This window comes from Silene latifolia, chromosome 7 (assembly GCF_048544455.1).
Source record: "Silene latifolia isolate original U9 population chromosome 7, ASM4854445v1, whole genome shotgun sequence".
In the NCBI taxonomy this organism is placed as follows: Eukaryota; Viridiplantae; Streptophyta; class Magnoliopsida; order Caryophyllales; family Caryophyllaceae; genus Silene; species Silene latifolia.
The window spans coordinates 36,760,123-36,772,874 of record NC_133532.1 but is presented as its reverse complement, the minus strand read 5'-3'; the positions used below and the strand labels follow the sequence as shown (position 1 = coordinate 36,772,874).

General features: G+C 41.5%; 1 non-coding gene across 1 annotated transcript; it reads right to left on the bottom strand.

Annotated features, from left to right (window-relative positions):
• Positions 1 to 12,188: 12,188 nt before the first annotated feature.
• LOC141593596 (small nucleolar RNA R71) lies at positions 12,189 to 12,295 on the bottom strand. The gene has a single exon (XR_012521670.1). It is a non-coding gene; the product is annotated as a small nucleolar RNA R71 (small nucleolar RNA).
• Between the last annotated feature and the right edge of the window lie 457 nt (positions 12,296 to 12,752).

Genomic DNA, 12,752 nt, shown 5'->3' with positions numbered 1-12,752 from the left:
ATCAACTTTAATTAATCTTTATCGTTTTCCTCTTACGAGGGCACTTTCGTTACATTCGAGTCGAGCATCACTAAAACATAAACTTAGTTCATCTCGTTTCGTCAAACATGTAAGTCTGAGGGTGTAAATCTCTCTTTTATTATTGTTATTTACTTTTCGTAATCATTAATGTAAGGTTTATGTCGAAAGTATTTCTAAAACCGATTTGTAAAACCATATTTAAAACCCTTTTTACGGATTATCAGAAGACAGACATCGAGAAAGGACGCCGCAACTGCTGCGCCTCTTCGTGAGGCTGCCGCAGTTCCTGCTTCCTTTCTTCTTCCTTCGTCTTTTGATAATTCGTTTGGTTAAATTGTTTTTTTCAATTGTTCGTTGTTTCTTTGACATAATAACTTAAGGATAATAATCTGACATATTATTAATCACTGTTAGTATATAATTCATCGTTAATTCCCTACTTAAATCCCTTATAATCCAATATTTGCGGGTTTTCGTCATTAAAATCAATCCGGGTTGTAGAAATTCGATTCTTTCATATTGAGTTTCTGGAATTCGATATTTGGCATATTCCCATCAGTTTATCCGTCATTAGTTCTTCATTAATTCGTCATATTTAACCTAATTAGTTCACTCATGTCACTAATCAATCTTTCATTCATGTAATTATTTCGTTTACATTCGTTTTATCCATGTTTTATCGTTTTTATGACTCATTCACATGTAATTAATGTATTAAATCACTTTCATCCGAGTTGAATATCGTAATCAATCATTAAATTCACCCATGAATACTTAACAATTTGCAGTTCCGGCTTCACAGCCAGAACTCAGCGTTGGAACAGACGCAACAACTGCTGCGCCTCTTCCAGAGGGCGCAGCTCTGCTGCTCCTGTTCCAGGTTGATTTCTGTCTCTGAACTTCCGTTCTGCCTTGACCTAGTTTAATTAGTTTACGTATTAATTAACTATTAATCATATTATCGCCTTAATTCCTGTTCGCTAATTCCTTTATTTATTCTTTCTCAAACCATCCGTTTTAAAGGTATTTTCGACATAAATCATTAATCCGTTGTAATTATTGTAAATTTCATTATTGTATTATTGTTGTATTTCTTTTATCGCATTGCTTGTATGTCTTCACATGTAATTGAATCTAAATTCCTACTTTGACATTTATTGTATGATAAATTAATTGTTCACCGACTTAGTATTAATTCTCACATGTTAGGATCAAAACATTGGATGTTGCATTGCATGCATATAACCGACGATATATCAAGTATAGACGATTTTCCCTAATCATTAGTAGAGGCCGCTATCGAGGCGGGCGGGATTAGGTGTTCGATCAAAAGAGCTTCCTAATACGTACCCTCACCCCTTACTCCAGATCTCTGTGAACATCCGTGTTCATTGGCATCCACGAGAGTCATTCTAGACATAGAATGCTAAGGGTAACGAGTTCTTGGTGTTCATGTCACTACTTTGTGTCTTGACATGGCACGAGGTATTCGAACGGTTTCCAATTTTCCACAATAAATTGGTGGCGACTCCACAAATGCAAACGCTTGTTTCCCAAGCGCCCCCGTGGGCCCGCGTCCACAGTTTGGCGACTCCGCTGAGGATAATACACTTACGTGTAGCCAAAAGGGTGAAACTTGAACAAGGTTAGGGAATAGTTTGTACAAGACAATTGTCGGTTTTCATAACTCGGTCTTCCTAGATCGTTTCATTCGGCCTTCCTAGGCCCAACCCAACCCATTCGACCAATCGTCCCGTCTAAACGGTCCTAATTCTTATTTGGGCCTAAGGATGGATAGCGATTGACGTCATCCATACCATGGTACTTACTCTTGTTTGTATCAAGGACTTTCACTACTTGAGGAAATGGACTAGGAATCGGCCTTACTCTTGTTTGGTACGAGCCTCTCTACAGACTTCGGGTTTGATTGTTCGGTATGGCAACCCACCCTTTTAAACCAAAACCCTTTTAAATGCATTCAGCATCTCGTTATAATGCCTGTATAAATGTTTGTACCTTACGTGATCACCATTTCTAAACAAAACCATGACGATTTTTGTAAAATCAAAATCCTTTTTTAAATGTAAAAATTTCGAAAAAGCCAATGATTAGCCCAAAACCGAGTCAAAACTCTGTCCATTTGTCGAGTCAAAATTCCGGGCCCAACCCATTTCAAAACCTCACTTCGAGTCCACTCCTACAACTACACTATAGTTGACTAGGACACACATTTTCAAACATTGTCATCTTTTCAAAACTCACATGACACAAGTGGCACACACCCACTTCCCAAGTCAAAACATTTCTCTCTTAGTAAGTGTGTTAGAATGGTCGATCGTGTTTTGATTCGTCGTCGATCTCTTATTCAGTTTCCAAGATGCCTGAAACAAGCGAAGTAAGCACCGACCAACCCCAGAATGGTAATGATCAAATCCTAACCGCGCTAGCTCGCCTCCAAGTTACTCAAGATCAAGTGCACGACCGCCTAGATACAATCGAAGGCCGAATTTATACCGTAGAAATGAGGTTGCCTCCTCGGGAAAGTGAAGTAGATGATGGCTTTGTGAACACCTTCGGGGAAGAAAACCCTCCCATAGGAATGACTGCAGCTGAGAAACGACTCCAATATTTGGAGGAACAATTGATGTATCTCAAAGGGGATGGCATTTATAGGGAAAATAACCGTAAGTACGAGGCGGTGAGTTCCAAGTTGCCAACCAACTTCAACATGAAGGATATCCCTAGATTTAAGGGGCACGAAAACCCTTTGAATCACATCCGTGCTTTCAAGGACTACATGTCTATCAAAGGCATCAAACCCGAGATGTTCTTAAGGATCTTTCCTTCATCTCTTGACACCCTCCCAAAGCAATGGTTCTACTCTCTAGAACATAAGAAGATCGCTACTTGGATAGATGCCGCGATCGAGTTTGCTTAGCAATATGCGGATAATGCTAAGATCCAAGTCAACATGCGCACTTTAGAGGTTCTTACCCAAAATGACAAAGAAGGTTTCACCGACTTCCTAAGTAGGTGGAGGAAGACTAGTACCCAACTAGTACCCAACTAGTTGAACGCCCAGACGAAGCTACCCTTGTGGAGAAGTTCGTGGACAACCTAAAACCCATCTATGTTAATCATTTGAGGTACCAAAACATCAAAACTTTCAAAGATTTAACCGTACTAGGAACAAGGATCGAAGATGACATCCGTAAAGGGCTCTTGTCCAAAACGGTAGGCCGAGGATATCAAGGCTCAACAAGTCGTTCTTACGGCTCCACTAGCAAGACCGATGAAGTTATCCTCCTCGAGCCATCCAAGAAGAGTACCCCACCGAGAAAATTTACAAACCTTGGGGACATTTACTTCAATGCTCTAAAAAGGTTGATGAAACAAGGCAAACTCCAACCCATAGGCCCTACACCCGAACCAGAAAAGAAATCCAAGTTCTGGGACGAGAATTCATACTGCGAATATCATAGGGGTAAGGGACATGACACAGAAAAATGCTACAAATTGAAAAATGTGCTACCAATACCGCCGGGAGGTAAGCCCAACAACACTCAGAATCCTCTTGGAATTCTAGTGATCACAAGTGAAGAATCTACCTTAGATTGTTCACACCTCATTTCTCCAGTCGAAGATGAGATCCACGCGATCGCGAATGAAGGGTTCTACTCTACCATTTCCCCTACCATTACCGACTTCATCGCATGGGCAAGGAGTGTGGATAGGCAAGTTTCGGAATTGGAAAATGTGGTGACAACTTTACATGACCCCAATGCAACACATAAAGAACATACGCCACTAATTTTCTCCCAAAATGCTACTATGCAAGAAGTAGTCGCCGTGGTTGATAAACTAATCGACCAAATTACACAATTAGAGGACGAGATCATGAGAATGAGGGAACTAGCTACATTCAATGGAGTATGGGTCGATGATGATGAGGACGAGTATCTCGTTGAACACTCCCTAGTCAAGGAAATAGCCCAAAATGGTGAAGACCAAGATGTGGACCACCTAACTCGTTCGGGGCGTCCATATCAAAGTACTACTCAAAATGGTCCAACCAACGTTATCACACCAAATGATAGCGAAGATGACTCTACTGATCATTTGCTAAAGCAATTACAGAAGACAAAGGCTGATCTTTCAGTCTGGCAACTAGTAGCAAGCTCATTCCCACATCGCCAAGCTTTACTACAAGCTTTGGCCAAACTAAATGTTGCACATAATTCCAACTTGGTCTTCCAAGAATCACCGAAGCTAAGTAATCCTATTACTTTCTCAGATGAAGATTTGCCGCCCTTTGGCGCTAGTCACAACTTGGCTCTTTACATCACTGTCGTTGGCTTAAAGAAGAATGTGCCAATGACTTTGGTGGATGATGGCTCCGCGGTCAACGTCATACCCTTGAAAACGGCATACAAACTAGGCATGAAAGAGTCGGATTGGACCCCTACCAATCAAGGTGTCCGCGCATATGATGGTACACGATGAAAGGTAGTAGGACTTGTTAACCTAACAATAGCCACTGGGCCAATTGAGCGAAAGGTTAACTTCCAAATAGTGGACATCGAAGCTTCCTTCAACATACTTCTGGGAAGACCCTGGATTCACGCTTCCAAAGCGGTAACATCCACCCTTCACCAAAAGATCAAAATTCCACTAAATGGCAAAGTGGTGACGATCACTTTGTCGCCCATCAAGGCAATAATCGAAAAGAAATCAAACAATCAAGTCCTTGCGGATCCAATATATGAACTTGAGGGCTTTCAAAGCATAAGTGTCATAGAAAGTGAGTTGGCACCCCTATACTACGATCCCTACTCCAACTTGGTGGTCAACCACATACTCAAATCCCAGGGATACTTCCCGGGAATGCCTTTGAACCCTGCCCGAAGAAACACCTTCGCACCCTACAAGGAAGGCAACTAAAAAAGAATACCACTTGGACTAGGATACAAACCCACGAAAGAGGAAGTTCTCAAGATGCTCGCTCAAGTTCAAAGCCGTAAGCACATAGGAGTCCAAATGCGGCCATATCTCCCTACCCTAAATGGATACTTAGTTAGGGAAGGAAGTCAAGAACTCTTTCACGGATTTCCCGAACCTTGGCACTACCTCGGAAGGAAGCTAGCCGGAATCGAGATCTTTCACGATTGCTACATCATTCCTCCAGAAACGGTTCCTACTGTCAAGGCTCGTCAAGCACCTTGCTTAGACGAAGAAGCTGTTAGTCTACTATTTGGAGAAGATCGATTTGTTAGAGCCGCGCAGGATGAGATCATTACCATGATACTTCAAGACGATCAATTCAACCCTACCGCGTTAACCAGCAGAAAGGATGGAGAAAATCAATCAAATGGACCAACAATCAAGGAAGACTCTTCAAGCTCACCACTGGAGAAGGAGAGATGTTCAAGGGAGAACCAGAAGACGATGAATTCGAGTTAGAGTCAGAGTCGGTGTCAGAGTCGGAGTCTAGAGAAGTTAATAGGGAGTCTCCTCTTGTCGTCGTCCCCATTCCCTTTGTTTCTCCTAGCTTAGCCTCAAATAGTAACTGTAGTTCGGGAAATGTCCCAACAACTGTCCCTTTACCGCCGCTGACCACAGATCAGATGGCTTCTTTGTTTCAACTTTTCTCAAACTTTAATATGAATAAATCAGGTTTTGCTTACTCTTTGTGTTATCTTGAATGCAATTCTATTTACGATGATACTGAGGATGACCCAGACCCAGACTCAATTGAGATACCTCCCTACGTAGCCAAGGAAATACTACAAGAAGGGGAAGGGGGACCAGTAATAGAGAACACCGAACCCATCAATGTAGGAACCGAACTAGAACCCCAAGAACTTAGGATAGGGACTACCTTGAGCTCTGCCGAAAGGGCCAGTTTCATAGACCTCCTAAACGAATTCAAAGACGTTTTCGCTTGGTCCTACAAAGACATGCCAGGGATCGACAAGTATATCGCCGAACATAGAATCCCAAATAAGCCAGGTTTCAAGCCCGTGAAACAGAAGCTTCGTCGAATGAAGACAGAATGGGCTCTCAAGATTAAGGAAGAAGTCGATAAGCAATTCAAAGCCGGGTTCATCAAAGTTTCCGAGTACTCTGACTGGGTAGCCAACATAGTACCCGTACCCAAAAAGGATGGGAGAATCCGTGTTTGTGTTGATTTTAGAGACTTAAACAAAGCAAGTCCTAAGGATGACTTTCCTCTACCACATATCGACATATTGGTGGACAATACCGCAGATCACGCGTTACTATCCTTCATGGATGGGTACGCGGGTTACAACCAAATCAAGATGGCCATAGAAGACATGCATAAGACCGCCTTTGTCACTCAATGGGGAACTTATTGCTATACGGTCATGCCGTTTGGGTTAATCAACGCCGGAGCTACATATCAACGCACCGCAACTACACTCCTACATGACATGATGCATAAAGAAGTTGAGGTATACGTAGACGACATGATCGTCAAGTCCAAGGATAGAGAGGGGCATATTGCGAACTTTCACAAAATCTTCTCAAGGCTACAAAAGTACAACATGAGGCTCAATCCTCAGAAGTGCGCATTCGGAGTAACATCTGGCAAACTCCTGGGATACGTAGTTAGCCAACGAGGTATAGAAATAGACCCTTCCAAAATCAAAGCTCTGATCGAAATGCCACAACCTCAAACAGAAAAAGAAGTCAGAGGATTCCTGGGAAAAGTGCAATATATAAGTCGATTCATATCGAAACTCACCATGATTTGTGAACCTATCTTCAAAAAGCTCAAGAAAACAGATCACACCATGTGGGATGATGACTGTCAAAAGACATTCGACCGAATCAAGGAGATATTAGCTAAACCACCAGTGCTCATGCCACCTCAACGAGATCAACCTCTTGGTTTATATCTCACAAGAATCAAAAAACCATGGGCGCCATGCTAGCTCAAACCGTAGGAAAGGAAGAAAGGGCTATCTACTACCTTAGTAAGAAGTTCTTGGAGTACGAGTGCAAATATTCACAACTCGAAAAGACATGCCTCGCTCTTGTGTGGGCGACGAAGAAGCTACGTCATTACATGCTTAGCTACTCCGTCAAAATATACTCCAAAATGGACCCTGTCAAATACCTCTTCGAGAAACCCGTCCTCAACGGACGCCTAGCAAGATGGACCTTGATGCTCTCAGAGTTCGATCTCAAATACGTGCCTCTGAAAGTTATAAAAGGGCGCGCCGTTGCCGAAATCTTTGCAGAAAATCCCATCAATGATGCACAAACAATAGATACTTGGTCATTTCCAGACGAGGATATACTCCAAACCGATGTAGACTCCTGGGACCTTTACTTTGATGGAGCATCCAACTTGAGAGGATTTGGAATAGGAGTATTGCTCCTTTCTCCTAAAGGCGAGCATACACCAATCTCTGTCAAACTCGACTTCGAGGTGACAAATAACGCTGCAGAATACGAAGCTTGTCTCATTGGACTACAAGCGGCAGTGAGCTTAGGCATTAAGAACCTCCGAGTGCATGGGGATTCGTCCCTGATAATCAATCAAGTTACGGGATCTTGGAAAATCCGAAGCGAAAGCCTAGCACCTTATCAAGCCAGAATAGACCAAGTTGCCCAATTCTTTGATCACGTGACCTATCTACACCTACCTCGAGAAGAGAATAAATTTGCAGATGCTCTTGCGAAACTTGCATCTTTGATTAATATGCCAGATAACATGGTGGAAATGCCTTTATGCATCGAGCGACGATCAGAGCCAGCTTACGTCCACCAAATCACCGATGAAGAGGAAATCACAGAGGAACCTTGGTTCCAAGCAATCCTAAATTTCAAGCTCAACGGTACCTATCCACCAGATATGGACAAAAGGGGACAACGTGCTATACGCCTACTAGCTTCCCAATACGTTCTCATGCAAGGAGAGTTATACAAAAGAACACCTCTTGGTGTAATCCTACGTTGCCTTGATCATTCACAGGCACAGAAAGTGATGGAAGAGGTCCATGATGGAGAATGCGGTCCTCACATGAGTGGACCCATGATGGCAAAGAAAATCACACGTTTGGGGTATTATTGGACCACAATGGAATCCGATTGCATCAAATACGTAAGGCATTGCCACAACTGCCAAATATTCGGGAATGTACAGCATGTCCCTCCTTCATTGTTCTATACGATGACATCTCCTTGGCCATTTTCTGCTTGGGGAATTGACATAATCGGGAAGATAACTCCAGCCGAAATAGGAGGTCACTGTTTCATCCTAGTGGCAATTGACTATTTCACCAAATGGGTAGAAGCGGCTTCCTACAGTAGTCTCACGGCTAAAAATGTAGCAAAGTTCATACAAAACAACATCATCTGTCGATACGGTTCCCCACATGAGATCATTAGTGATAATGGATCACATTTCCAAGCTGAGACTGAACAAATGCTAGCCAAGTACAAAATTAGGCATCACCACTCTTCGCCATATAGACCACAGACTAATGGTGCAGTAGAAGCGGCAAACAAGAACGTTGTCACAATTCTCAAGAAAATGATCGACAACTATCGAGATTGGCCAAGCAAGATACCCTTTGCTTTGTGGGGATATCGTACATCTGTTAGGACGCCCACTGGGGCCACCCCTTTCTATTTGACCTACGGCATGGAAGTTGTACAGCCAGTCGAGTTAGAAATACCATCATTGCGTATCTTACTCGAAAGTCAAATCCCGGAAGCCGATTGGAAGAGGGATAGATATGAAGAACTCATCCTCCTGGATGAACGTAGGCTACGCGCATTACATAATGTCCAGACATATCAAGCACGTATCAAACAAGCCTTCAACAAAAGGGTCAAGCCAAGGAACATCAAGGAAGGAGACTTAGTACTCAAGTCGATTAGAGCTCTTTTACCTGTCGATCCACGAGGAAAATTCAAACCTAATTGGGCTGGGCCATTTCTAGTCAAGTCCATACTTCCATGGGGTACGGTTAGGATCACATACCTAGATGGGAATGAATTTGCCAACCCGACAAACCTTGACCAACTAAAGCGGTACTATGCCTAGAATAGGAACAAAATCGCGCCTCGCGTAACCTCATGTGTCGCTCTTGTGGCACTAAATAAACGGCCCCTGGCCAAGCTGAAAAAAGCTAACGTCACCTTGCTCTTGCATTTTGACAATCTGTCATCCTCATATCATCAAATAAACGAAATTGTAACTTAAGAGTAAGTAAAAAGCTCATGCTTATCTTCTAAGTTCATTACAAGCTCTTGCTTAGAACAATTATTCTTTTACATTTACTCGAACTACGCGCAAGGGTTTGATTTCATTTTTTTAATGAATACGTAGGTAATCCTTCGCAGGATACAACCCATTAATTTCAAAATGTAAATAGAAGGACATTTGCGATCGCATTTGGAATTCGACAAGAATAATAAATAGAAAATCACAACGGTTTCATAACCAATTAACCTCCTTTATTTCATTCATTTTCTAATAATAATAATAGTACGTTACATAATAATAATGCTAAAGATAAAAAAAAAAATAAAATAGGCTAGGATTCTAAAAACCCCACCTTCTTATTACAATCATAATAATAAATAATAATAAAGACTTTGGGCTATTCCTCCATTTTCCCTTTGCCCTTGTCATTCTTGTCATATTCCTTGTCACGACCTCGAGCTGGACGCTCCTGCGCCACTTCGGACCTAATCACCAACGGTGTTTCTCGAGGTCTAGCCTTCCCATTCTTGTCAATCACTTTGTCCACGGCAGGAGAGTTCTTCGGTTTCTTCGAAGGATGAACAACTCGAAACCCGGCTTCTTCCTCTTGATGTGACCATAATTGGCGCATATTTAGCCCCTGAATTAGCCTTGTTCCCATGCTTTTTAGTGCTTATTTGGGTCATTTCTTATCTTTAGTTCTTTGTTTTGCATATTCTTTGAGATTTTGATCCCTTGGTAGGAAAGGAGTAAGAATCTTGCAATTTCATGGCAAAACGAGACTAAATTGATCGAATTCAATGACCAAGCATCAAGGAGAGACAAGATTAGAAGGCCTTTGTACATATTATAGTAGAAGAGCAATGTTGAGAAAGGATCCTTGAGTCCCCAAGGAAATCCCCAAGGAATTTATGAAGAAAAGGGAATAAGAAAAGAAGATTTGTTGCTGACTGACAATCCGAGCGGATTGTCACCAATCCGCCCGTCCCGACCCTATTCCGCCCGGATTCTAGCACAGCACGGATTGTCTTCTCCAAGCTACGAAGAAAGAAGCCCTTCTCTCAGAAAATACCGGCTCCTTCTTGCTCAACTTAAAAAGTGTAATTACTAGTTTAGCCCTTAGTTAACCCTAATGCATCCTCCCTAATTTCCACTATAAATACCCCATTAGTCTAATTAGAGGAGGATGTTCTTCTTATCAATAATTAGTGTAGTTAATATCAATCAAATCTCTGTTTAATATTGTAATCAAGTATTAATCAAGTTTTAATCCAAGTTTTAGTTCTTCAATCTCTCTTTTGTTCATCCTTTATTTTGGGTAATTGAAGATTATTTTGGGTTATTGTTGGGAGATTGACAACCTCTCAATCAAGCATTCAAGTACTTCTTTTATCTTTGCTTTATTATTGGAATCATTAGTAGGTATAATCTCTTAATCCCTTTTTAATTATTGTTAATTACTTTCATTTGTTCATCATGTTTCATATTGTTGGTATGATTGACAACCTTGCTAGCATGATCAACATGATAATGAGTGAGTAGTCTCTTAGCTAGGGTTAATGGGTGATTAGGGGAAACCAACATGGGGAATGATTCATGCTTAAATTAATATGCTTTCATGTTTTATTTGCTTGCTTGTTTTGATCTCAACTCATGCACATGTTATATTTGATGAAATGCTAAGCCTATGAATCCTTGCATTTACTATCATCTTCTATCTTTTCAATGAGACTTGTAAGACATAACCCAACTCGAGTCTCATTAGACCATGCATGTTGTTGAGTAGTGAAGATTAAGTCGACTTGTAGGTGTTGTACAATCTAATCGATTCGGCTCCGGGACCCAAACTTTCCTAGGATTGTAAGACATAACCCAACTCAATCCATCACAACAATAATTGCTTGCTTATAATTTGTGAACATGTTTGTATGATCATATCCCATGATTCCCCTATGATCCCATGACACCCTAGTGCCTTTAATCAATTGTTTACACCCCTTTAATTCATCTTGCTTGTTTATTTTCATTGCTATTTTAGTTTAGTAACCTTCTACATCAACCCAATTTGTGACACCCCTTAGACACCACTAGTTACAATAGAAATCTCATTTCAACTCCCGTCCCTTGGGATCCGACCTTTACTCGCCTCTTTACTAATTGTTGAGTTTTATAAATGTGTTTGATTGGATGTGACCTGACGACATCATGTCGCACCAAAAATGGCGCCGTTGCCGGGGACGGTGTTTGTTTGATTTAGATTTCTTTTTATTGTCATTAGTTGTGTCTTTCTTCGCCTTGAGGAAATAAAACTCCTCAAGGTTTGTTCTAATTGTTTTCGAGTTGTTTGATATTTTGCATGTCTAGAAGGTTACAAGGTGATTTGTTACCTTTTGACCGTGAAATCGAAAGAACCTTGACGAACAATAGGAGACTTGTTAGGAGGAATTTAAGAGGTATTAGTGAAGTTGTTCAACCCACTAGTGAGTTTGTCAATCCTTTCGCAATAGAAGGAGAAGAGAACCCATTACACAATACCCCACAAAATCCACCTACAATGCCAAAATTCTCGTCACACTCCGTACCCACCGAGGAGAATCTACCAAATGGTACTCCTACGCCGCAACATCTAACCGGAAATTTTATTGCCAAGTCATCCTTCATCCAATTAGTTGAGAGGAGCCAATTCGGGGGGATGCCTAGTGAGGACCCTCATTCTCATATGGAAACCTTTTGCGACTATTATGATGCAATCTCTCAAACGGGCGTGACTCAAGACCAAATTAGATGGGTCTTATTTCCTTTTTCCTTAATCGGCACCGCGAAGCAATGGTTGAAGGGCCTTGATAAGGCCACCCTTGGAATAGATTCTTGGAAGAAGTTGGCTCTAGCTTTCTACAAAAAATTCTACCCACCGGAAAAGACTAACATGCTAAGAGCTCAAATTACGGGTTTTAAGCAAAGGGATGAAGAGTCTTTGTATGAAGCTTGGGAGCGGTTCAAGGGAATTTGTCGCTCATGTCCTCACCATGGACTTAGCGAATGGTTTTTGGTGCAACAATTTTGGAATGGTTTATATGAAGATTCTAGGAACATTCTCAATATGGGATCAAATGGAATGTTCACCGAAGTTGATGACAATCAAACATGGAATAAGATTGAGGAAATGGCGGTCCATAACTCACAATATAGTAGACCTCGCAAGGCTACTAGAGGAGGAAAGCATGAAGTGGACTCCGTTACTCAATTGGGTGCTCAACTTAGTGCTCACATTGACACAATCAACTTGAAGTTTGAACAAGCTATGGCTAGACTTGAGGAAAACTCAAAATCATCGAAGCATCATGTTAATGCCATGACGGCATCCTCATCAATCCCAAGTGGGATATGTGAGAATTGTGGAACTTTGGGACATGACCAAGGTGAATGTAGGGGAACAAATGAACAAGTGAATGCTTTCCAAGCATACAAGAGTGGTACCCCTTATTCCAAC